Source organism: Phacochoerus africanus, chromosome 6 (genome assembly GCF_016906955.1).
Source record: "Phacochoerus africanus isolate WHEZ1 chromosome 6, ROS_Pafr_v1, whole genome shotgun sequence".
NCBI lineage: Eukaryota > Metazoa > Chordata > Mammalia > Artiodactyla > Suidae > Phacochoerus > Phacochoerus africanus.
In genome coordinates this window covers 96,684,498-96,710,057 of record NC_062549.1, presented here as the reverse complement: position 1 = coordinate 96,710,057, position 25,560 = coordinate 96,684,498, and the positions used below count along the sequence as shown (strand labels likewise).

The 25,560-nt window shown below is 50.9% G+C and overlaps 2 long non-coding RNA genes across 5 annotated transcripts; both read right to left on the bottom strand.

Annotated features, from left to right (window-relative positions):
• Positions 1-9,589: 9,589 nt before the first annotated feature.
• Positions 9,590-13,949, bottom strand: LOC125128901 (uncharacterized). Of its 3 annotated transcripts, XR_007135341.1 has the most exons (5): positions 13,863-13,949; positions 12,884-13,016; positions 12,207-12,312; positions 11,498-11,551; positions 9,590-9,771 (listed from the first exon to the last, which is right to left on the bottom strand). It is a non-coding gene; the product is annotated as an uncharacterized LOC125128901 (long non-coding RNA). The 3 variants fall into 3 exon arrangements; XR_007135340.1 differs by lacking the exon at positions 13,863-13,949 and having other exon boundaries at positions 12,884-13,757; XR_007135339.1 differs by lacking the exons at positions 12,884-13,016; positions 13,863-13,949 and having other exon boundaries at positions 12,207-12,847.
• A 5,661-nt stretch (positions 13,950-19,610) lies between these two features.
• Positions 19,611-24,325, bottom strand: LOC125128900 (uncharacterized). Of its 2 annotated transcripts, XR_007135338.1 has the most exons (4): positions 24,239-24,325; positions 22,584-23,391; positions 21,876-21,929; positions 19,611-20,149 (listed from the first exon to the last, which is right to left on the bottom strand). It is a non-coding gene; the product is annotated as an uncharacterized LOC125128900 (long non-coding RNA). The 2 variants fall into 2 exon arrangements; XR_007135337.1 differs by lacking the exon at positions 24,239-24,325 and having other exon boundaries at positions 22,584-24,216.
• Positions 24,326-25,560: the final 1,235 nt, after the last annotated feature.

Here is a 25,560-nt window from a genome sequence, read left to right as displayed (position 1 = left end):
CTCCAGCACAGCGCCTCATCTCTGTTTCTCTCCTTCAGGGTAAGGTGGTGCCTTGGACTCCATCGCTCTCCTCCCATTCCACATCACCTCCCAAACACCAGCGAACGTACCCCCCTCCCAACCTCATTGTATTCTTTCCCCCAGAAGAGTATTGAGGGGTGAAAATAAAGTCACTTCTACACCAGGTGAAATCCCACCACCCAAGGGCCAAGAAAGACCTCTAAGACCTGTACTCACCAGAGGCTCCAAAGAAGATCTAGGACTGGTGTCTGGAAGAGAGTGGGGCTGGGACGACGGTTCACTCCTTTTATAAGGCCAGGCAGCCCTGCACGGCGCAGGGGAGCAGCCCAGGACGGGCACGATGACCTCATTTCCCAACCAAAACGCCATCCACACGCAATCTCATAAATGACTTGCCACACTCATGCTGGTATCACACTTCCTGGTCCATGATCTCCCTCACCCCCCCCAGGAACTGCACAGTGTTGACCCGAGACCATGTCGCATACTCCCCATGCCAGTGTCATGTGCCAGTTAGGAAAGAGGAGAAATTCCTTGACAGTGGGGCTGTTCTCCCACTGGGTCACAGATGGTGCCTCTCCTCCTGCCCAGCTTCCCAAGCCTCTAGTACGTAAACCTCACTACTCCATTCAGCTTCACCTGCCCAGCTTCCAGCTTTGTGTGTCTCAATAGCAGAGACCAGGTTTTGCTAACGCCCCATCTCTTAACGTTCACCCAGTTTTCCTTTACTGGTAGAACAGCGAGGAAGGAGGAGGCACAGGCTGGAGCAATGAGCTTGCAAGCAGTTTATTGACAATCTGAATGGTCAGGGGCTCTGAGCAAGCAAGACTCAGACTCACTCCCTCAGCCCCCACCCCCCCACCCAGGCGAGTGCTTGGTTTTTCATACACAAGGGTTTTTTTTTGTTGAGCCCTGTCGTCTGTGGCCTGGGCTCTTTGTCTTTGGGAACTCCTTCGTTGCATGCACCTGTTCGATTAGAAGGACTGCGAGTCTGGATTCAGCTGGGTTATGCTGAGTGTTTTGTCCTTTTAGGCCTTGTTTCATTTTCCACCAAAGATTTAAAACTAACTTCCCCTTGGCCCAGGTCCTGCAGGTCTCTTGGCATTTCTTGACAATTCAATGACTTACACAGAGCCACAACATCTTACCTTGACTTCCCAGTTGCTGACAGTCCCCTGTTGGGTGGGTCCTCACATGGCTCCCTACATGGGACGGCAAAGGACAGCACCATCCCTCTGTTTTCTGGGCCATAAGATCACAGGCTGGGGCAGCCCTACCCCCACCCCACAGCTTCACATATGCAGATATGATAGATAAACGTGCAACAACACCGTATCATACATTTCAGTATTCAGAGACTACTCCTCGTGTTACACATTCTGACCCTAAAATTGAAAGGAAAAGAAATGTGAATTCTAAAGGGCACAAACCCTAAGGAGGTCCTGCTGTGGTGCAGTGGGTTAAGCATTCTACTGCAGGGGCTATGGAGGTGCAGGTTCCACCCCCCAGGCCAGCACAGTTGGTTAAAGCATCGGGAGTTGCCACAGCCATGGCACAGGTCAAAGCCGTGGCCCACATCCAACCCCTGGCCCAGGAATTTCCTTATGCCCTCAGGTGCGGCCATTAAAAAAGAACAACGAAGGAGAAAAACCAATAGGAAGGACCAATAGCTCATTGTAATAACTCATCGATGATGTCATCGATGCCCAAAACTGTGATAAAGAGGACACTGTGTAGAGCAGGGCTCCCTAGCTAAGACCCTGGCCCTCTCCCCCTCTTTCTCCTGGCTGACACCACTGCTAATTCGAAGGAGTCAGTCTGAAAGCACCTTCAGAGTCCACCCCTTCTTACTGGTGAGCAGGGCCCTCCCGCTGCCTGAGGGAACAGTTCCCTCCTCATGCTCTTTCCTGGAGGAATGCTGGGCAGCCTCTGCAGTGGTTCTCTCCTGACTGGGTTGCTGTGGCACAGAAAAGAACAATCAGTGGCCTCACCTCGGGGCTTGAAGAGGGAGGAATTTGTTTAGCTTGAGCCTGTTCCCGCTCTCTTTCTCGGCCTCTCAGAGGGCCAATCTGAGGCCAGCCATTCCGGCCCAGCACTCTGGGATGCAACAGAAATGACCCAGATCACCATTAGGAGAGTGTCATCCTTCGGGAGCCAGAAGGCACAGTGATGCTCTTGGGATGACGGGCAGGTGCTTTCCCGACCTGTTCTTTCCCTGTAAAGCCCTGGGAGCCAAAGGTGGTGCCTGCCGGGGGTGAGGGAGCCATCCAAGGGTCACGTGATTTGGATCCGTCCTCCTGGACATAATGGTAGACTTGTTTTTCTTCGCTTCATGAATTACTAAGAGAGTCCAAAGTTGATTTTTACCAAGAAACTATACGGGCCATGCCATAGATGTGATAAACTGAAGGAGGATCAGGCTTCAAGGGGAAAAAAATGCTTCGTGAGGTTGCCAGCCAGCTTTAGAAAGAGGGGACAAGTATTTCCCTCTTGCTACAAAGACAGTGACGAAAGGTCAATGATCTTCACTTGGCCCAAAGAGTGGATCCTCGAAGCATTGGGAACAAAGCGAATCCGAAAACCATGTCACAACTACATGAAGGTTTGGTCGATCTTACTTGGAAACTAGCAGTACTGGTTATCTAAAAGAGAAGCTGAGTAGCTGGAGAATAAGAAGAGAGACCACGTTAGCCATGAGTCAAAGCAGAAAGCCTCATCAAGTCTGTACACTGCAGGACGAGGGAGCAATGACTTCAGAAACTGAAGGCAAGGTATGTTTTGAACCTGCCCTGTGGCAGGCAGATAACGAGTCATCAACCAGATCAACCAATCTAATTGCCAGACAATACACAAATCTAGATTGAACTTTTCTGATGAGCTTCCTGAGGCTTTGCTCCAAAAGATGAAAACCCCAAATGAGAATGATCTCAAACTGCCAGCAACTGGGGACCTAAAGGAGAGTCATCTAAGAGAATGAAAGCCCCAGGGTGACCACGATTTGGGAGACCAGATTCTATGGAAACCCTGTTTGAAGGACTCCAGGAATGACATTTCCATTGCCCATGGAAACTCTACCTAGAACAAGAGAGAAAGAGTGAGAGGCTGGTTAAAGATGGACCAGCAGTCGGTCGTTACAATCGTAAATAACTCCCAAGCAGCGCCCTGGAGGGGGACAAATCTATGTGTCGAGGCATAGCTCTTCACAGGCCTAACGGCTACTGACACGACCCACGTGGAAATTTAGTCTCAGGTGTTAACATTTCTTTTATCGTTTTCTCAAGTCCAGACTTGAGAACCAAGCAATACATCAAGTCTGGATTTGTAGCATTTGCCAACCAATTCATCTCATGAGCTAGAAAGAGCACGCCACCTGATGCGGTGTCAGCAGACGTTCACTTCACGAACGAAAGGAAGAGGAGAAGAAGAGGAAGAAAAAGAAATACGATGCCAAAACCAAAATGTAACACAAGACACAGGTTAAATGGGAAGCAAACGATGAGCCCTCCTCACCTTTTCCTATTTGAAGATTTCCAGGACATCCACTGTTTCTACGACCCCCTGCCCTGGGCCGTTCTTCTCTCTGGCCTGAACCTCTTCTTCTAAATAACAAATGGAGTTCTCTGGTCCCTAGCCCCAGGACCGCCCCCACTTTATGCCTCTCCAGGCATAATGCCAATGACTCCCGTGGTTTCGGCAATCATAACACAGCTGTCAGCTCACACAGCTCCATTTGCATCCCAGAACTCACTTTGGACTTGGCTATCCCTTTGCCTTCTGGACGTCTCTATTCCACTATCCTCCAAGTGTCCAAAACCTGATCATACTCCCACAAAACCGTTCAAATCTCCAGGACTCTTTATCTTTCCATGTGAATAACCCAGTACCTTATGTTCTCTGGACTGTTTTCCCCCTGTGCAACATGCTGCTTCTCCAACCAAACACCCACTCATGCCATCCTGAGGGCCCAAATGTTTCTGGAATCCATTTCAGCCTGTCCATGCAAACTACCGTGGCCCTAATTCAGGGCCTCCCCAACACTTGCTCAGTTATTACCACACCTTCCTAACTTCTCTCTCTCCCCAAGACGTCTTTGTGTCAAACCCACCTTCCAATTGCCGGTCAGAACAATCCACTGAAAACTAAACCTGACTATGGCACATGCGTACCTTAACACTTGAACCTTCAAGGATCAGATCCCCACGTCCAAGACACTGCCCTTCCTTCCCCTCCAGCCTCATTCCTTATGACTCCATGCCTTGAACTAGGGGCTGTTGCCATAGCTAAGGTCTCAGGATTTGTCTTCCACATCCCCCTTTCCTCTCCTCAGTGCATTTGGTCATCATTTGGACCTGGCTGATGTCTACACGACTCTCAACAAAGCCATCACTTCAGTGAAAGCCCTGCCCCCGGGACAGGGGTGCCCCCTGGGAGTCTCCAGAGACATTCGGAGCTTGGCTTCTCCCATCATCCGCAGCGTGTGCCCTGTCCACTCATCTGCTTCACCCTCAGGCCTGCAGGCTTGGAACAGGGGGCCTGCATCTCCCCTCTCCACCTTTGGGACACAGGGCCCAAGACCTGCACCACCTTAGGTGCTGAATGAATATTGGTGGAATAAAGAAATAATGGTAAGTTCCTAAACTGTCTAATCGTACAGGAGCTTCACAGCCATCTTGTGAGTTCGGGAACGAAGAAACGTTTCTCACCTCTGCTCTAGGAACTCGAAACAAATCTCATGTAACTATGCACCGCCTTCTATGCCCTCCTCCTTGCCACACACCACCCCTCACTGCCCACTGCCCACTCGATCCTTCTGTGTTATTGGCATGCATACAGAGGGGACCTCAAGGAAAACCCGAAGCACCAGGTGGATGAACTCCAGGAAGGACAGGACATCACTTGCAGAAGAAACCTGATGAACGGGCCATGGGACAGGATGGTCAAGAGAAACAAAACGAGCAAACCCTGGGTCATTCTGAAGAGCTGAAAGGGGCGACTGAGGGACAAAGAGAGGAGAGACTGAGAGATGCAGAGAGGAGGGCAGAGGACAGGAGAGGAAGGAGGAAGAGGGGAGGGGAGGGAGGGAGAAGGTGAAAGAGAAGTTAAAGGCCACTGCCCGGCAGAGATGAATACCAATTTGAGGATATGGACGTATTTTAAACTCTTTTGCTGCCATGTAATTCCAGTTTGCTCTTTTTAACGAAATGTCAACTATTGACGTTGCAATGGCTCTTGTTTTTTTAGAACTTCAGATTAGTATTTCTTTGAATGCAACCTGTGCTGAAGCCAGAACAAGAAAGTTCAGCTTCCTTCCAAGTGTATGTTATGAAGTTTTGTTCAGCTCTTAGGAACCTAAGGTGCAAGTTGCATCGACCTCTTGCATTAAGTAACTACCCCAGGACGCAGCCAGGCACCTGAGCCTACCACGAGCTGGGCTGCTGGATTTGCAGAGCAAAGAGTGGGACTCACTCTAAACACTGTTGAATCTACACCACTTGTGAATGGGCTTGGCAATCAGGTGGACAGACGTTGTAAAGGCTACTCAGAATTCAGAATCCCGTGTCCTCAGGGGATAGGCAGGCTTTGCAGAGCTTCACATCCAAGGGCAGCATGGGGAGTCTCCTTGTGGCTAAGGATTAAGGCGTCCTCACAGCGGCAGCCTGGGACACTGCTCTGGTTCTGATGGAGCAGTTAATGTCTGGCCAGGGAACTGTGGCTGCAGCCAAAAAGAAAAAAGAAAAAAGGAAAGAAAAAAGGAAAAGGGAGCATTGGTCCCAGTGTGAAGTGACATTTCTGAAGGAACAGCGTCTAAAAACTCCCTCGTGAAATTCGAGGCTAGGAAACGGCATCTGACCCAGTGTCCACAGATCTCCACAATCCCAAGGAAAGAATGTCCTCTGTTGAATGGAGGGAGGACCTGCCTAGAGAAATCCAAACGCTGCCCTCCTGCTGCCGCTGAACCAGGCACTCTGGAGCCTCCGTGGCTGGTCCAGGGCCCCCCATGAACCAGTGGGATCCTGTGCCAGAGTCAAGGCAGCAGCCGGAGGCCTGGGTAGGTCAGCCCATGGAATCGTGCAGTCCCAGGACCCTCGACTCAGGGTTGCGGCCTTCACGTGGCTGGCGAGTGGCCGTAGGTACCAATACCAAAGCAAAGGGGAAAATGCGGAGGAGGGGTCCAGCCTCCTTTTGAACCCTCCAGTGAAGCCCTCCAATCCCCTGAACTTGGCACTCGGTCCTCAGCCCAGCCTGTTCTCCTCCCCTCGTCCCGCTGTCCGGTCTCCTCCTTCTAGGCACCTTCCATGTACTGAACTGGGGTCTCTGTCCTGCTGAGGGCCCAGACCTCCAACTCACATTTCCACATTCAGTTCACATCTCCACTTCGGAGTTTCCGCTGTGGTGCCCAGGAAACAAATGCGACTAGGAACCGTGAGGTTGTGGGTTTGATCCCTGGCCTCGTTCAGTGGGTTAAGGATCGGGTCTTGCCCTGAGCTGTGGTGTAGGTCACAGACATGGCTCGGACCTGGTGTTGCTCTGGCTGTGGTGTAGGCAGGCAGCTGTAGCTCCAGTTCGACCCCTAGCCTGGGAACCTCCATGTGACACGGGTGTGGACCTAAACAAACAAAAACTTTCAAGAACAAATAAACAATAACTTTCTTGTGATGAAAAAAATAAAAGATGCTATGTGAAAGACCCTGGGAAATGTGCTTTGAGAGGGAAATCGATCCTCTAGCTGATGGACAATACAAAGCCTTCAGTCCTGTTGATGTGTCTGCGTGACTGCGTGGAAAACCTTGTTTGGAGATTCAAAACAACATTGTCATGTTTAAGACCTTTTTTGAGTGTCAGGCAGAGGTTTCATGGCTCCACAGCTACACCAGTAACAATCTCACCCTTGGGTGCATCTCACTCAGAAAAATCTCTCTCTCTCTGATTTTTTTTTTTTTGGTTGAGTTAAGGTTTACATGTTTTCATCCTCTTGAAAATTATTACTATTGTTTCTTTACAATATTTGGTCAATTTCTACTGGATGGCAGAGGGACCCAGTTATACATACATATACATTCCTTCTCTCATGTTTTGCTCCATCATGTCCCATCACAAGTGGTTAGCTTTAGAGCCCTGTGCTATACCGCTGGGATCTCTGCTCATCCACACCAAATGCAACAGCTTGCATCTTACTATCCCCCCAAATCCCAGTCCCTCTCCATCTCTCCTCCTCCCAGAAATGGCTTCCTTGGTCTACCTTGAAGTCTAGCAGAACCTCTGACCCTAGAGCTGCACAGAGTCACAGCTCTGCTCTCCCGCTGAGGCTCAGCGGTCTGGACGCTGCAGCAAATACTCTTACCCTCCACGGCTCCCCTTTCCCAGGCCAGCAGCTCCAGGACCTCACGTGACAACCTTTCTAGCTCCTTCCCTGTCTGACCTCCCTCGTTGCACCTGCTCGCTGGGTAGACAGGGCCAGAGAACCACTCCGAACCTGAGTCCAGACAGAGCCTTTCCACCGACAGCCTCGGGGAGAACTGGCTCTGTGTTCCACCTCGCGCGTGGAGCTGCCTGCGGGGTGGTATCACTTCTGGTTCTGATGTAGGAAAATGGAAAACTCCGAGGCAGTGATGGTGAGGAAGGTATTGGGCGTTTATCTGCCGCCACCCCAGCCTCTCCGGGTATTTCACTTGGGCACTTGGGCTTTAGCTGCTTACTGAGAAGAAGCCATCCATGCCAGTCTTCTCTCTCCAGTCTTGTTGGTGGTCGTTGATGGCCATGGTGATGATGCTAGTCCTGGGGAAGGGTCCCTGATGGCAGCAGCAGCAAGGGAGTCCCGGCCCTCCTCTTCTCGGATACCTAAGCCCTGACTCGGCATCTTTCCAGGGCACACAACGGCTCCCCTGGGCAGCAAGAACTGCCCAACCGAGACGTCACCCGTTTGCCATCTTCCTCCTCACAGGCTCCTGCTCACGGGGCTGAAGACCCCCAAGCACAGACATGTCACTTCATCATTCACGCCCATATCAGCCCACAGCACCATGATCTGAAAGCACAAAGGTGGACTTTGAATCCGATACAAGGACCGTCCTACTCACGACTCCCCTGGGACACGGACGCCACCCCACACAAACACAAGGCCTCCCCGGATGCTCTCAGCACCGGAAGTCCAGGCCCTGCTGGCCTCCGCCCTGAGAGCAGGGAGGGAACGACCACAAACATGCACTTGAGGAGTTCCCGTTGTGGGTCAGAGGCTTAAGAACTGGACATTGTCCCTGTGAGGACACGGGGTCATCAATCGGTCCCTGGCCTCGCTCATTGGCTTAAGGATCCTGTGTGGCCGTGGCTGTGGCCTAAGCCTCAGCTGCAGCTCCAAGTCCACCTCACGCCCAGGAACTTCTATAGTTCACAGGTGCTCAACCCCACCCCCACCCCACACCCCATCTCTCTTCTCTCTGGTCTAACTTTGCTCTGGCCTTGCCCTTGCCATCTGCTCTCCCTGGAAGCACGGACCCCAGGATACACACGGCTCACTCGTCTGTTCATTCAAGTCTTTGCCCACAAAGCCACGTTGGAAGAGCTTTTCAAATCAATGGTCTCATACACCCAAGCATAACTATTATTTGTCTTACACGTGTCTGCATGTGTGTCTGAGTCTGTGTGTGTGTGTGTGTGTGTGCGCATGCCTGCGTGTGTAATCCCCTCCAGCATCTAGGCTCCCTGAGGACAAGGACCTTGGTCCCCATCATCCTTCTTCTAACACCTACCCACCTGCCTGGCACGTGATGCATAATTAGGAACCTCTTGGGAATAAATTAATTTCTATGAGCCTGCTGAGTTGAATACATTCTTCCACCTGTGGGAGCGCCAGTAGTTCAATCGGTTATGCATGGTACTTATACATTCTTTCCTTATTTTACAGATAAGGAAACTGAGCTGAGAGAAGTTCATTCTTCTCAGGGGACTACAAGGTAGAAAGAGGCAGAAACCCGTTGGAAACCAATGACAAAAAGAGGATTGGATGTAAAAAATCCAAGAACTTCATATTTCAGACCCAACTGAGGTCAGCTTTGAGAAACCTCAATTCTAATGATTTAGTAGGAATGAAAAGGACCCCTCAAAAGAGTTCGTTGTCATTGGCAGAAGAGTGGAGAGCAATACATGCAAACAAACAAAACAAAACAAGAAAGAACAAAAGAAAGAATTGAGGGCTTGCCCATGAAACATGTCCTTTATTGGAGAACTGAAAAAGAGACACTCTGAAGCGCTCAGAGGCTGGAGATCACAACCCAGATCACAGGCAGGCAGATGGCGGAGCCCCATTCGCGATGACATGACGCTGCTGCTCTTCCAACAACATGCTATGAGCCTCGGGAACCAAGCCTTTTCTCTGTCAGCTGTGAATCCAGAGGGAGGTTGAGAAGGATGCAGTCTATCACCATGGCCAAAGGGAGGACGAGGGAGCCCTGGGACCAAGAGGAGCCTGGATCCCGTTGTTGCATGGTCCTGAGGAAGTCTGCTGCTGTTACAGGCACTTGGGTGGACACTTCTGCTGGCAGGGTGTGCCGTGGCAGGGATGGGGCAGGGTGGGCATTTCTGCTGGCATACTGGAGGTGGGCACACCACAGGTGGGCAAGGAGGTGGACATGGCTCAGGGCACTTAGGGGGTGGACATGGCTCAGGGCACTTGGGTATGCACACAGGAGGTGGCTGGCAGGGCTGCTTGCACTGCTGCTGCTGGTAAGACATCTTTCCTGGGACTCAGGGAACCTGAAATACAGTGAGACAACATTGGTCACCACAAAGACAGGCCTGTCCATAGAGCAGTCAGCTCGACCATCAGCACTTGTTTTTTCTTTTTTTATGACTCAATGGATTCATTCATTTCTCGGTGTACAGTGATCACCACAATCCAATGGGCCACCAACCCTTTGGTCTCCAAGGACTCTCTTGGATTCCTACTACAGCCTTTAGGATTTTGTGGCCCATCTTCACCCGTTCTTTTGAGCACCTCTCACCCTCAGGCCTCAGGCCTTTCTGCTTCATCTCACATTCGAACCACTTTCTAAGGCTAAAATCAGCCACAGGGGGTTAGTGTGAATACAAATATTACCTGGAGAGGAAGAACCCGCTTATTAAAAGGGTCACCAATCTCAAAACACATCTCTGCTCAGAGCTCCCACGAGGCCCTGCTTGCTGGGCTAACCGACCCGACTGTGGGGCTGAGCTTTGGAGGAGAAATGCAAAGGCCCAATCCCACCGCTCACTGGGAGGGAGCCTTGAGAGGGAGGCTGTGGGAACGAATGGGGGAGGGGGTGCTCCAGCGCAGCGCCTCATCTCTGTTTCTCTCCTTCAGCGTAAGGTGGTGCCTTGGACTCCATCGCTCTCCTCCCATTCCACATCACCTCCCAAACACCAGCGAAAAACGTACCCCCCTCCCACCTCATTGTATTCTTTCCCCCAGAAAGAGTATTGAGGGGTGAAAATAAAGTCACTTCTACACGCAGGTGAAATCCCACCACCCAAGGGCCAAGAAAGACCTCTAAGACCTGTACTCACCAGAGGCTCCAAAGAAGATCTAGGACTGGTGTCTGGAAGAGAGTGGGGCTGGGACGAAGGTCACTCCTTTTATAAGGCCAGGCAGCCCTGCACGGCGCAGGGGGAGCAGCCCAGGACGGGCACGATGACCTCATTTCCCAACCAAAACGCCATCCACACGCAATCTCATAAATGACTTGCCACACTCATGCCGGTATCACACTTCCTGGTCCATGATCTCCCTCACCCCTCCCCAGGAACTGCACAGTGCTTGACCCGAGACCGTGTCGCATACTCCCCATGCCAGTGTCATGTGCCAGTTAGGAAAGAGGAGAAATTCCTTGACAGTGGGGCTGTTCTCCCCCTGGGTCACAGATGGTGCCTCTCCTCCTGCCCAGCTTCCCAAGCCTCTAGTACGTAAACCTCACTACTCCATTCAGCTTCACCTGCCCAGCTTCCAGCTTTGTGTGTCTCAATAGCAGAGACCAGGTTTTGCTAACGCCCCATCTCTTAACGTTCACCCAGTTTTCCTTTACTGGTAGAACAGCGAGGAAGGAGGAGGCACAGGCTGGAGCAATGAGCTTGCAAGCAGTTTATTGACAATCTGAATGGTCAGGGGCTCTGAGCAAGCAAGACTCAGACTCACTCCCTCAGCCCCCCCCCCCCCACCCAGGTGAGTGCTTGGTTTTTCATACACAAGGGTTTTTTTGGTTGAGCCCTGTCGTCTGTGGCCTTGGGGCTCTTTGTCTTTGGGAACTCCTTCGTTGCATGCACCTGTTCGATTAGAAGGCGACTGCGAGTCTGGATTCAGCTGGGTTATGCTGAGTGTTTTGTCCTTTTAGGCCTTGTTTCATTTTCCACCAAAGATTTAAAACTAACTTCCCCTTGGCCCAGGTCCTGCAGGTCTCCGGGCATTTCTTGACAATTCAATGACTTACACAGAGCCACAACATCTTACCTTGATTTCCCAGTTGCTGACAGTCCCCTGTTGGGTGGGTCCTCACATGGCTCCCTACATGGGACGGCAAAGGACAGCACCATCCCTCTGTTTTCTGGGCCATAAGATCACAGGCTGGGGCAGCCCTACCCCCACCCCACAGCTTCACATATGCAGATATGATAGATAAACGTGCGAACAACACCGTATCATACATTTGCAGTATTCAGAGACTACTCCTCGTGTTACACATTCTGACCCTAAACATTTTTGAAAGGAAAAGAAATGTGAATTCTAAAGGGCACAAACCCTAAGGAGTTGCTGCTGTGGTGCAGTGGGTTAAGCATTCTACTGCAGGGGCTACGGAGGTGCAGGTTCCACCCCCCAGGCCAGCACAGTTGGTTAAAGCATCGGGAGTTGCCACAGCCATGGCACAGGTCAAAGCCGTGGCCCACATCCAACCCCTGGCCCAGGAATTTCCTTATGCCCTCAGGTGCGGCCATTAAAAAAGAACAACGAAGGAGAAAAAACCAATAGGAAGGACCAATAGCTCATTGTAATAACTCATCGATGATGTCATCGATGCCCAAACTGTGATAAAGAGGACACTGTGTAGAGCAGGGCTCCCTAGCTAAGACCCTGGCCCTCTCCCCCTCTTTCTCCTGGCTGACACCACTGCTAATTCGAAGGAGTCAGTCTGAAAGCACCTTCAGAGTCCACCCCTTCTTACTGGTGAGCAGGGCCCTCCCGCTGCCTGAGGGAAGAGTTCCCTCCTGATGCTCTTTCCTGGAGGAATGCTGGGCAGCCTCTGCAGTGGTTCTCTCCTGACTGGGTCGCTGTGGCACAGAAAAGAACAATCAGTGGCCTCACCTCGGGGCTTGAAGAGGGAGGAATTTCTTTAGCTTGAGCCTGTTCCCGCTCTCTTTCTCGGCCTCTCAGAGGGCCAATCTGAGGCCAGCCATTCCGGCCCAGCACTCTGGGATGCAACAGAAATGACCCAGATCACCATTAGGAGAGTGTCATCCTTCGGGGAGGCCAGAAGGCACAGTGATGCTCTTGGGATGACGGGTCAGGTGCTTTCCCGACCTGTTCTTTCCCTGTTAAAGCCCTGGGAGCTAAAGGTGGTGCCTGCCGGGGTGAGGGAGCCATCCAAGGGTCACGTGATTTGGATCCGTCCTCCTGACATAATGGTAGACTTGTTTTTCTTCGCTTCATGAATTACTAAGAGAGTCCAAAGTTATTTTTACCAAGAAATTATACGGGCCATGCCATAGATTTGATAAACTGAAGGAGGATCAGGCTTCAAGGGGAAAAAATGCTTCGTGAGGTTGCCAGCCAGCTTTAGAAAGAGGGGCAAGTATTTCCCTCTTGCACAAAGACAGTGACGAAAAGGTCAATGATCTTCACCTTGCCCAAAGAGTGGATCCTCGAAGCATTGGGAACAAAGCGAATCCGAAAACCATGTCACAACTACATGAAGGTTTGGTCGATCTTACTTGGAAACTAGCAGTACTGGTTATCTAAAAGAGAAGCTGAGTAGCTGGAGAATAAGAAGAGAGACCACGTTAGCCATGAGTCAAAGCAGAAAGCCTCATCAAGTCTGTACACTGCAGGACGAGGGAGCAATGACTTCAGAAACTGAAGGCAAGGTATGTTTTGAACCTGCCCTGTGGCAGGCAGCTAAACGAGTCATCCAACCAGATCAACCAATCTAATTGCCAGAAATACACAAATCTAGGTTGAACTTTTCTGATGTAGCTTCCTGAGGCTTTGCTCCAAAAAGATCAAAACCCCAAATGAGGATGATCTGAAATGCCAGCAACTGGGGACCTAAAGGAGAGTCATTAAGAGAATGAAAGCCCCAGCGTGACCACGATTTGGGAGACCAGATTCTATGGAAACCCTCGTTTGAAGGACTCCAGGAATGACATTTCCATTGCCCATTGGAAACTCTACCTAGAACAAGAGAGAAAGAGTGAGAGGCTGGTTAAAGATGGACAGCAGTCGGTCGTACAATCGTAAATAACTCCCAAGCAGCGCCCTGGAGGGGGACAAATCTATGTGTCGAGGCATAGCTCTTCACAGCCTAACGGCTACTGACACGACCCACGTGGAAATTTAGTCTCAGGTGTTAACATTTTCTTTATCGTTTTCTCAAGTCCAGACTTGAGAAACCAAGCAATACATCAAGTCTGGATTTGTAGCATTTGCCAACAATTCATCTCATGAGCTAGAAAGAGCACACCACCTGATGCGGTGTCAGCAGACGTTCATTTCACGAACGAAGGAAGAGGAGAAGAAGAGGAAGAAAAGAAATACGATGCCAAAACCAAAATGTAACACAAGACACACGTTAAATGGGAAGCAAACGATGAGCCCTCCTCACCTTTTCCTATTTGAAGATTTCCAGGACATCCACTGTTTCTACGACCCCCGCCCTGGGCCGTTCTTCTCTCTGGCCTGAACCGCTTCTTCTAAATAACAAATGGAGTCCTCTGGTCGCTAGCCCCAGGACCGCCCCACTTTATGCCTCTCCAGGCATAATGCCAATGACTCCCGTGGTTTCGGCAATCATAACACAGCTGTCAACTCACACAGCTCCATTTGCATCCCAGAACTCACTTTGGACTTGGCTATCCCTTTGCCTTCTGGACGTCTCTATTCCACTATCCTCCAAGTGTCCAAAACCTGATCATACTCCCACAAACCGTTCAAATCTCCAGGACTCTTTATCTTTCCATGTGAATAACCCAGTACCTTATGTTCTCTGGACTGTTTCCCCCTGTGCAACATGCTGCTTCTCCAACCAAACACCCACTCATGCCATCCTGAGGGCCCAAATGTTTCTGGAATCCATTTCAGCCTGTCCATGCAAACTACCGTGGCCCTAATTCAGGGCCTCCCCAACACTTGCTCAGTTATTACCACACCTTCCTAACTTCTCTCTCTCCCCAAGACGTCTTTGTGTCAAACCCACCTTCCAATTGCCGGTCAGAACAATCCACTGAAAACTAAACCTGACTATGGCACATGCGTACCTAAAACACTTGAACCTTCAAGGATCAACCCCCCATCCGAGACACTGCCCTTCCTTCCCCTCCAGCCTCATTCCTTATGACTCCACGCCTTGAACTAGGGGCTGTTGCCATAGCTAAGGTCTCAGGATTTGTCTTCCACATCCCCCTTTCCTCTCCTCAGTGCATTTGGTCATCATTTGGACCTGGCTGATGTCTACACGACTCTCAACAAAGCCATCACTTCAGTGAAAAGCCCTGCCCCCTGGGACAGGGGTGCCCCCTGGGAGTCTCCAGAGACATTCGGAGCTTGGCTTCTCCCATCATCCGCAGCGTGTGCCCTGTCCACTCATCTGCTTCACCCTCAGGCCTGCAGGCTTGGAACAGGGGGCCTGCATCTCCCCTCTCCACCTTTGGGACACAGGGCCCAAGACCTGCACCACCTTAGGTGCTGAATGAATATTGGTGGAATAAAGAAATAATGGTAAGTTCCTAAACTGTCTAATCGTACAGGAGCTTCACAGCCATCTTGTGAGTTCGGGAACGAAGAAACGTTTCTCACCTCTGCTCTAGGAACTCGAAACAAATCTCATGTAACTATGCACCGCCTTCTATGCCCTCCTCCTTCCCACACACCACCCCTCACTGCCCGCTGCCCACTCGATCCTTCTGTGTTATTGACATGCATACAGAGGGGACCTCAAGGAAAACCCGAAGCACCAGGTGGATGAACTCCAGGAAGGACAGGACATCACTTGCAGAAGAAACTGATGAGCGGGCCATGGGACAGGATGGTCAAGAGAAACAAAACGAGCAAACACTGGGTCATTCTGAAGAGCTGAAAGGGGCGACTGAGGGACAAAGAGAGGAGAGACTGAGAGATGCAGAGAGGAGGGGAGAGGACAGGAGAGGAAGGAGGAAGAGGGGAGGGAGGGAGGGAGAAGGTGAAAGAGAAGTTAAAGGCCACTGCCCGGCAGAGATGAATACCAATTTGAGGATATGGACGTATTTTAAACTCTTTTGCTGCCATGTAATTCCAGTTTGCTCTTTTTAACGAAATGTCAACTATTGACGTTGCAATGGCTCTTGTTTTTTTAGAACTTCAGATTAGTATTTCTTTGAATGCAACCTGTGCTGAAGCCAGAACAAGAAAGTTCAGCTTCCTTCCAAGTATATGTTATGAAGATTTGTTCAGCTCTTTAGAACCTAAGGTGCAAGTTGCATCGACCTCTTGCATTAAGTAACTACCCCAGGACTCAGCCAGGCACCTGAGCCTACCACGAGCTGGGCTGCTGGATTTGCAGAGCAAAGAGTGGGACTCACTCTAAACACTGTTGAATCTACACCACTTGTGAATGGGCTTGGCAATCAGGTGGACAGACGTTGTAAAGGCTACTCAGAATTCAGAAATCCCGTGTCCTCAGGGGATAGGCAGGCTTTGCAGAGCTTCACATCCAAGGGCAGCATGGGGAGTCTCCTTGTGGCTAAGGATTAAGGCGTCCTCACAGCGGCAGCCTGGGACACTGCTCTGGTTCTGATGGACAGTTAATGTCTGGCCAGGGAACTGTGGCTGCAGCCAAAAACAAAAAGAAAAAAGAAAAAAGAAAAACCAGAACGAAAGGAAAAGGGAGCATTGGTCCCAGTGTGAAGTGACATTTCTGAAGGAACAGCGTCTAAAAACTCCCTCGTGAAATTCGAGGCTAGGAAACGGCATCTGACCCAGTGTCCACAGATCTCCACAATCCCAAGGAAAGAATGTCCTCTGTTGAATGGAGGGAGGACCTGCCTAGAGAAATCCAAACGCTGCCCTCCTGCTGCCGCTGAACCAGGCACTCTGGAGCCTCCGTGGCTGGTCCAGGGCCCCCCATGAACCAGTGGGATCCTGTGCCAGAGTCAAGGCAGCAGCCGGAGGCCTGGGGAGGTCAGCCCATGGAACAGTGCAGTCCCACGACCCTGTGAGTCGACTCAGGGTTGCGATCTTCAAATGGCAAGCGAGTAGCCGTAGGTACCAATACCAAAGCAAAGGGGAAATGCAGGAGGAGGGGTCCAGCCTCCTTTTGAACCCTCCAGTGAAGCCCTCCAATCCCCTGAACTTGGCACTCGGTCCTCAGCCCAGCCTGTTCTCCTCCCCTCGTCCCGCTGTCTGGTCTCCTCCTTCTAGGCACCTTCCATGTACTGAACTGGGGTCTCTGTCCTGCTGAGGGCCCAGACCTCCAACTCACATTTCCACATTCAGTTCACATCTCCACTTCGGAGTTTCCGCTGTGGTGCCCAGGAAACAAATGCGACTAGGAACCGTGAGGTTGTGGGTTTGATCCCTGGCCTCGTTCAGTGGGTTAAGGATCGGGTGTTGCCCTGAGCTGTGGTGTAGGTCACAGACATGGCTCGGACCTGGTGTTGCTCTGGCTGTGGTGTAGGCAGGCCGCTGTAGCTCCAAGTTCGACCCCTAGCCTGGGAACCTCCTTGTGACACGGGTGCGGACCTAAAACAAACGGACAAACCATCCAACAATATCCTTCAACAACAACTAAACAATAAGTTCTTGTGATGAAAAAAAATAAAAGATGTTATGTGAGAGAGCCTGGGAAATGTGCTTTGAGAGGGAAGTCGATCCTCTAGCTGATGGATAAAAATCGTTCAGTCCCGTTGATGTGTCTTCGTGAATGCATGGAAAACCTTGTTTGGAGAGTTCGAAACTACATTCTCATTTCCAAGACCTGTTTCTTGAGCTTCAGGCAGAGGTTTCATGGCCCCACAGTTCCACCAGTAACAATCTCACCCTGGGGTGCATCTCACTCAGAAAATATCTCTCTCTCTCTCTCTCTCTCTCTCTCACTTTTTTTAATTGAGTTAAGGTTTACATGTTCTCATCCTTTTGAAAATTATTACTATTGTTTATTTACAATATTTGGTCAATTTCTACTGGATGGCAGAGGGACCCAGTTATACATATGTATGTATATACATTCTTTTCTCATGTTTGGTTCCATCGTGTCCCATCACAAGTGGTTAGCTTTAGAGCCTCTGCGCTATACCGCGGGATCTCTGCTCATCCACACCAAATGCAACAGCTTGCATCTACTATCCCCCCAAATCCCAGTCCCTCTCCATCTCTCCTCCTCCCAGAAATGGCTTCCTTGGTCTACCTTGAAGTCTAGCAGAACCTCTGACCCTAGAGCTGCACAGAGTCACAGCTCTGCTCTCCCGCTGAGGCTCAGCGGTCTGGACGGTGCAGCAAATACTCTTACCCTCCCGGCTCCCCTTTCCCAGGCCAGCATCTCCAGGACCTCACGTGACAACCGTTCTAACTCCTTCCCTGTCTGACCTCCCTCGTTGCACCTGCTCGCTGGGTAGGTTGATGAGACAGGGCCAGAGAACCACTCCGAACCTGAGTCCAGACAGAGCCTTTCCACCGACAGCCTCGGGGAGAACTGGCTCTGTGTTCCACCTCGCGCGTGGAGCTGCCTGCGGGGTGGTATCACTTCTGGTTCTGATGTAGGAAAATGGAAAACTCCGAGGCAGTGATGGTGAGGAAGGTATTGGGCGTTTATCTGCCGCCACCCCAGCCTCTCCGGGTATTTCACTTGGGCACTTGGGCTTTAGCTGCTTACCTGAGAAGAAGCCATCCATGCCAGTCTTCTCTCTCCAGTCTTGTTGGTGGTCGTTGATGGCCATGGTGATGATGCTAGTCCTGGGGAAGGGTCCCTGATGGCAGCAGCAGCAAGGGAGTCCCGGCCCTCCTCTTCTCGGATACCTAAGCCCTGACTCGGCATCTTTCCAGGGCACACAACGGCTCCCCTGGGCAGCAAGAACTGCCCAACCGAGACGTCACCCGTTTGCCATCTTCCTCCTCACAGGCTCCTGCTCACGGGGCTGAAGACCCCCAAGCACAGACATGTCACTTCATCATTCACGCCCATATCAGCCCACAGCACCATGATCTGAAAGCACAAAGGTGGACTTTGAATCCGATACTAGGACCGTCCTACTCACGACTCCCCTGGGACACGGACGCCACCCACACAAACACAAGGCCTCCCCGGATGCTCTCAGCACCGGAAGTCCAGGCCTGCTGGCCTCCGCCCTGAGAGCAGGGAGGGAACGACCACAAACATGCACTTGAGGAGTTCCCGTTGTGGGTCAGAGGCTTAAGAACTGGACCTTGTCCCTGTGAGGACACGGGGTCATCAATCGGTCCCTGGCCTCAGCTCAGTGGCTTAAGGATCCTGTGTGGCCGTGGCTGTGGCCTAAGCCTCAGCTGCAGCTCGAAGTCCACCTCAAGCCCAGTCACTTCTATAGTTCACAGGTGCTCAACCCCCTGGCCCCACACCCCAACTCCGTTCTCTCTGGTCTAACTTTGCTCTGGCCTTGCCCTTGCCATCTGCTCTCCCTGGAAGCACAAACCCCAGGACACTCACGGCTCAGTCTTCTGTTCATTCAAGTCTGGTTGCCCACAAAGCCACGTTGGAAGATCTTTTCAAAACAATGGTCTCTAACATACACCCAAGCATAACTATTATTTGTCTTACAGCGTGTCTGCATGTGTGTTGAGTCTGTGTGTGTGTGTGTGTGTGTGCGTGCTGCGTGTGTAATCCCCTCCAGCATGTAGGCTCCCTGAGGACAAGGACCTTGGTCCCCATCATCCTTCTTCTAACACCTACCCACCTGCCTGGCACGTGATGCATAATTAGGAACCTCTTGGGAATAAATTAATTTCTATGAGCCTGCTGAGTTGAATACATTCTTTCCACCTGTGGGAGCGCCAGTGGTTCAATCGGTTATGCACAGCATTTATACATTCTTTCCAGACTTTACAGATAAGGAAACTGAGGCTGAGAGAAGTTCATTCTGTTCAGGGGCCTACAATGTAGAAAGAGGCAGAAACCCGTTGGAAACCAATGACAAAAAGAGGGTTGGATGTAAAAAATCCAAACCTACATATTTCAGACCCAACTGAAGTCAGTTTGGAGAAGCCTCATTCTAATGATTTAGTAGGAATGAAAAGGACCCCTCAAAAGAGTGCGTTGTCATTGACAGAAGAGTGGAGAGCGATACATGCAAACAAACAAAACAAAACAAGAAAGAGACAAAAGGAAGAATTGAGAGCTTGCCCATGAAACATGTCCTTTATTGGAGAACTGAAAAAGAGACACACTGAAGCGCTCAGAGGCTGGAGATCACAACCCAGATCACAGGCAGGCAGATGGCGGAGCCCCATTCGGCGATGACATGACGCTGCTGCTCTTCCAACAACATGCTATGAGCCTCGGGAACCAAGCCTTTCCTCTGTCAGCTGTGAATCCAGGAGGGAGGTTGAGAAGGATGCAGTCTATCACCATGGCCAAAGGGAGGACGAGGGAGCCCTGGGACCAAGAGGAGCCTGGATCCCGTTGTTGCATGGTCCTGAGGAAGTCTGCTGCTGTTACAGGCACTTGGGTGGACACTTCTGCTGGCAGGGTGGGCAGGGTGGGCAGGGTGGGCATTTCTGCTGGCATACTGGAGGTGGGCACACCACAGGTGGGCAAGGAGGTGGACATGGCTCAGGGCACTTAGGGGGTGGACATGGCTCAGGGCACTTGGGTATGCACACAGGAGGTGGCTGGCAGGGCTGCTTGCACTGCTGCTGCTGGTAAGACATCTTTCCTGGGACTCAGGGAACCTGAAATACAGTGAGACAACATTGGTCACCACAAAGACAGGCCTGTCCATACAGCAGTCAGCTCGACCATCAGCACTTGTTTTTTCTTTTTTTATGACTCAATGGATTCATTCATTTCTCGGTGTACAGTGATCACCACAATCCAATGGGCCACCAACCCTTTGGTCTCCAAGGACTCTCTTGGATTCCTACTACAGCCTTTAGGATTTTGTGGCCCATCTTCACCCGTTCTTTTGAGCACCTCTCACCCTCAGGCCTCAGGCCTTTCTGCTTCATCTCACATTCGACCACTTTCTAAGGCTAAAATCACCCTCAGGGGGGTAGTGTGAATACAAATATTACCTGGAGAGGAAGAACCCGCTTATTAAAAGGGTCACCAATCTCAAAACACATCTCTGCCAGAGCTCCCACGAGGCCCTGCTTGCTGGGCTAACCGACCCGACTGTGGGGCTGAGCTTTGGAGGAGAAATGCAAAGGCCCAATCCCACCGCTCACTGGGAGGGAGCCTTGAGAGGGAGGCTGTGGGAACGAATGGGGGAGGGGGTGCTCCAGCACAGCGCCTCATCTCTGTTTCTCTCCTTCAGGGTAAGGTGGTGCCTTGGACTCCATCGCTCTCCTCCCATTCCACATCACCTCCCAAACACCAGCAGAAACGTACCCCCCTCCCAACCTCATTGTATTCTTTCCCCCAGAAAGAGTATTGAGGGGTGAAAATAAAGTCACTTCTACACGCAGGTGAAATCCCACCACCCAAGGGCCAAGAAAGACCTCTAAGACCTGTACTCACCAGAGGCTCCAAAGAAGATCTAGGACTGGTGTCTGGAAGAGAGTGGGGCTGGGACGACGGTTCACTCCTTTTATAAGGCCAGGCAGCCCTGCACGGCGCAGGGGGAGCAGCCCAGGACGGGCACGATGACCTCATTTCCCAACCAAAACGCCATCCACACGCAATCTCATAAATGACTTGCCACACTCATGCCTGGTATCACACTTCCTGGTCCATGATCTCCCTCACCCCTCCCCAGGAACTGCACAGTGCTTGACCCGAGACCGTGTCACATACTCCCCATGCCAGTGTCATGTGCCAGTTAGGAAAGAGGAGAAATTCCTTGACAGTGGGGCTGTTCTCCCACTGGGTCACAGATGGTGCCTCTCCTCCTGCCCAGCTTCCCAAGCCTCTAGTACGTAAACCTCACTACTCCATTCAGCTTCACCTGCCCAGCTTCCAGCTTTGTGTGTCTCAATAGCAGAGACCAGGTTTTGCTAACGCCCCATCTCTTAACGTTCACCCAGTTTTCCTTTACTGGTAGAACAGCGAGGAAGGAGGAGGCACAGGCTGGAGCAATGAGCTTGCAAGCAGTTTATTGACAATCTGAATGGTCAGGGGCTCTGAGCAAGCAAGACTCAGACTCACTCCCTCAGCCCCCACCCCCCACCCAGGCGAGTGCTTGGTTTTTCATACACAAGGGTTTTTTTTGGTTGAGCCCTGTCGTCTGTGGCCTTGGGGCTCTTTGTCTTTGGGAACTCCTTCGTTGCATGCACCTGTTCGATTAGAAGGCGACTGCGAGTCTGGATTCAGCTGGGTTATGCTGAGTGTTTTGTCCTTTTAGGCCTTGTTTCATTTTCCACCAAAGATTTAAAACTAACTTCCCCTTGGCCCAGGTCCTGCAGGTCTCCGGGCATTTCTTGACAATTCAATGACTTACACAGAGCCACAACATCTTACCTTGATTTCCCAGTTGCTGACAGTCCCCTGTTGGGTGGGTCCTCACATGGCTCCCTACATGGGACGGCAAAGGACAGCACCATCCCTCTGTTTTCTGGGCCATAAGATCACAGGCTGGGGCAGCCCTACCCCCACCCCACAGCTTCACATATGCAGATATGATAGATAAACGTGCGAACAACACCGTATCATACATTTGCAGTATTCAGAGACTACTCCTCGTGTTACACATTCTGACCCTAAACATTTTGAAAGGAAAAGAAATGTGAATTCTAAAGGGCACAAACCCTAAGGAGTTCCTGCTGTGGTGCAGTGGGTTAAGCATTCTACTGCAGGGGCTACGGAGGTGCAGGTTCCACCCCCCAGGCCAGCACAGTTGGTTAAAGCATCGGGAGTTGCCACAGCCATGGCACAGGTCAAAGCCGTGGCCCACATCCAACCCCTGGCCCAGGAATTTCCTTATGCCCTCAGGTGCGGCCATTAAAAAAGAACAACGAAGGAGAAAAACCAATAGGAAGGACCAATAGCTCATTGTAATAACTCATCGATGATGTCATCGATGCCCAAAACTGTGATAAAGAGGACACTGTGTAGAGCAGGGCTCCCTAGCTAAGACCCTGGCCCTCTCCCCCTCTTTCTCCTGGCTGACACCACTGCTAATTCGAAGGAGTCAGTCTGAAAGCACCTTCAGAGTCCACCCCTTCTTACTGGTGAGCAGGGCCCTCCCGCTGCCTGAGGGAAGAGTTCCCTCCTGATGCTCTTTCCTGGAGGAATGCTGGGCAGCCTCTGCAGTGGTTCTCTCCTGACTGGGTCGCTGTGGCACAGAAAAGAACAATCAGTGGCCTCACCTCGGGGCTTGAAGAGGGAGGAATTTCTTTAGCTTGAGCCTGTTCCCGCTCTCTTTCTCGGCCTCTCAGAGGGCCAATCTGAGGCCAGCCATTCCGGCCCAGCACTCTGGGATGCAACAGAAATGACCCAGATCACCATTAGGAGAGTGTCATCCTTCGGGGAGGCCAGAAGGCACAGTGATGCTCTTGGGATGACGGGTCAGGTGCTTTCCCGACCTGTTCTTTCCCTGTTAAAGCCCTGGGAGCTAAAGGTGGTGCCTGCCGGGGTGAGGGAGCCATCCAAGGGTCACGTGATTTGGATCCGTCCTCCTGACATAATGGTAGACTTGTTTTTCTTCGCTTCATGAATTACTAAGAGAGTCCAAAGTTATTTTTACCAAGAAATTATACGGGCCATGCCATAGATTTGATAAACTGAAGGAGGATCAGGCTTCAAGGGGAAAAAATGCTTCGTGAGGTTGCCAGCCAGCTTTAGAAAGAGGGACAAGTATTTCATGATACACAAAGACAGTGACGAAAGGTCAATGATCTTCACTTGGCCCGAAGAGTGGATCCTCGAAGCATTGGGAACAAAGCGAATCCGAAAACCATGTCACAACTACATGAAGGTTTGGTCGATCTTACTTGGAAACTAGCAGTACTGGTTATCTAAAAGAGAAGCTGAGTAGCTGGAGAATAAGAAGAGAGACCACGTTAGCCATGAGTCAAAGCAGAAAGCCTCATCAAGTCTGTACACTGCAGGACGAGGGAGCAATGACTTCAGAAACTGAAGGCAAGGTATGTTTTGAACCTGCCCTGTGGCAGGCAGCTAAACGAGTCATCCAACCAGATCAACCAATCTAATTGCCAGAAATACACAAATCTAGATTGAACTTTTCTGATGTAGCTTCCTGAGGCTTTGCTCCAAAAAGATCAAAACCCCAAATGAGGATGATCTGAAATGCCAGCAACTGGGGACCTAAAGGAGAGTCATTAAGAGAATGAAAGCCCCAGGGTGACCACGATTTGGGAGACCAGATTCTATGGAAACCCTCGTTTGAAGGACTCCAGGAATGACATTTCCATTGCCCATTGGAAACTCTACCTAGAACAAGAGAGAAAGAGTGAGAGGCTGGTTAAAGATGGACAGCAGTCGGTCGTACAATCGTAAATAACTCCCAAGCAGCGCCCTGGAGGGGGACAAATCTATGTGTCGAGGCATAGCTCTTCACAGCCTAACGGCTACTGACACGACCCACGTGGAAATTTAGTCTCAGGTGTTAACATTTTCTTTATCGTTTTCTCAAGTCCAGACTTGAGAAACCAAGCAATACATCAAGTCTGGATTTGTAGCATTTGCCAACAATTCATCTCATGAGCTAGAAAGAGCACACCACCTGATGCGGTGTCAGCAGACGTTCACTTCACGAACGAAGGAAGAGGAGAAGAAGAGGAAGAAAAAGAAATACGATGCCAAAACCAAAATGTAACACAAGACACACGTTAAATGGGAAGCAAACGATGAGCCCTCCTCACCTTTTCCTATTTGAAGATTTCCAGGACATCCACTGTTTCTACGACCCCCGCCCTGGGCCGTTCTTCTCTCTGGCCTGAACCGCTTCTTCTAAATAACAAATGGAGTCCTCTGGTCGCTAGCCCCAGGACCGCCCCACTTTATGCCTCTCCAGGCATAATGCCAATGACTCCCGTGGTTTCGGCAATCATAACACAGCTGTCAACTCACACAGCTCCATTTGCATCCCAGAACTCACTTTGGACTTGGCTATCCCTTTGCCTTCTGGACGTCTCTATTCCACTATCCTCCAAGTGTCCAAAACCTGATCATACTCCCACAAACCGTTCAAATCTCCAGGACTCTTTATCTTTCCATGTGAATAACCCAGTACCTTAAGTTCTCTGGACTGTTTCCCCCTGTGCAACATGCTGCTTCTCCAACCAAACACCCACTCATGCCATCCTGAGGGCCCAAATGTTTCTGGAATCCATTTCAGCCTGTCCATGCAAACTACCGTGGCCCTAATTCAGGGCCTCCCCAACACTTGCTCAGTTATTACCACACCTTCCTAACTTCTCTCTCTCCCCAAGACGTCTTTGTGTCAAACCCACCTTCCAATTGCCGGTCAGAACAATCCACTGAAAACTAAACCTGACTATGGCACATGCGTACCTAAAACACTTGAACCTTCAAGGATCAATCCCCCATCCGAGACACTGCCCTTCCTTCCCCTCCAGCCTCATTCCTTATGACTCCACGCCTTGAACTAGGGGCTGTTGCCATAGCTAAGGTCTCAGGATTTGTCTTCCACATCCCCCTTTCCTCTCCTCAGTGCATTTGGTCATCATTTGGACCTGGCTGATGTCTACACGACTCTCAACAAAGCCATCACTTCAGTGAAAAGCCCTGCCCCTGGGACAGGGGTGCCCCCTGGGAGTCTCCAGAGACATTCGGAGCTTGGCTTCTCCCATCATCCGCAGCGTGTGCCCTGTCCACTCATCTGCTTCACCCTCAGGCCTGCAGGCTTGGAACAGGGGGCCTGCATCTCCCCTCTCCACCTTTGGGACACAGGGCCCAAGACCTGCACCACCTTAGGTGCTGAATGAATATTGGTGGAATAAAGAAATAATGGTAAGTTCCTAAACTGTCTAATCGTACAGGAGCTTCACAGCCATCTTGTGAGTTCGGGGACGAAGAAACGTTTCTCACCTCTGCTCTAGGAACTTGAAACAAATCTCATGTAACTATGCACCGCCTTCTATGCCCTCCTCCTTGCCACACACCACCCCTCACTGCCCGCTGCCCACTCGATCCTTCTGTGTTATTGGCATGCATACAGAGG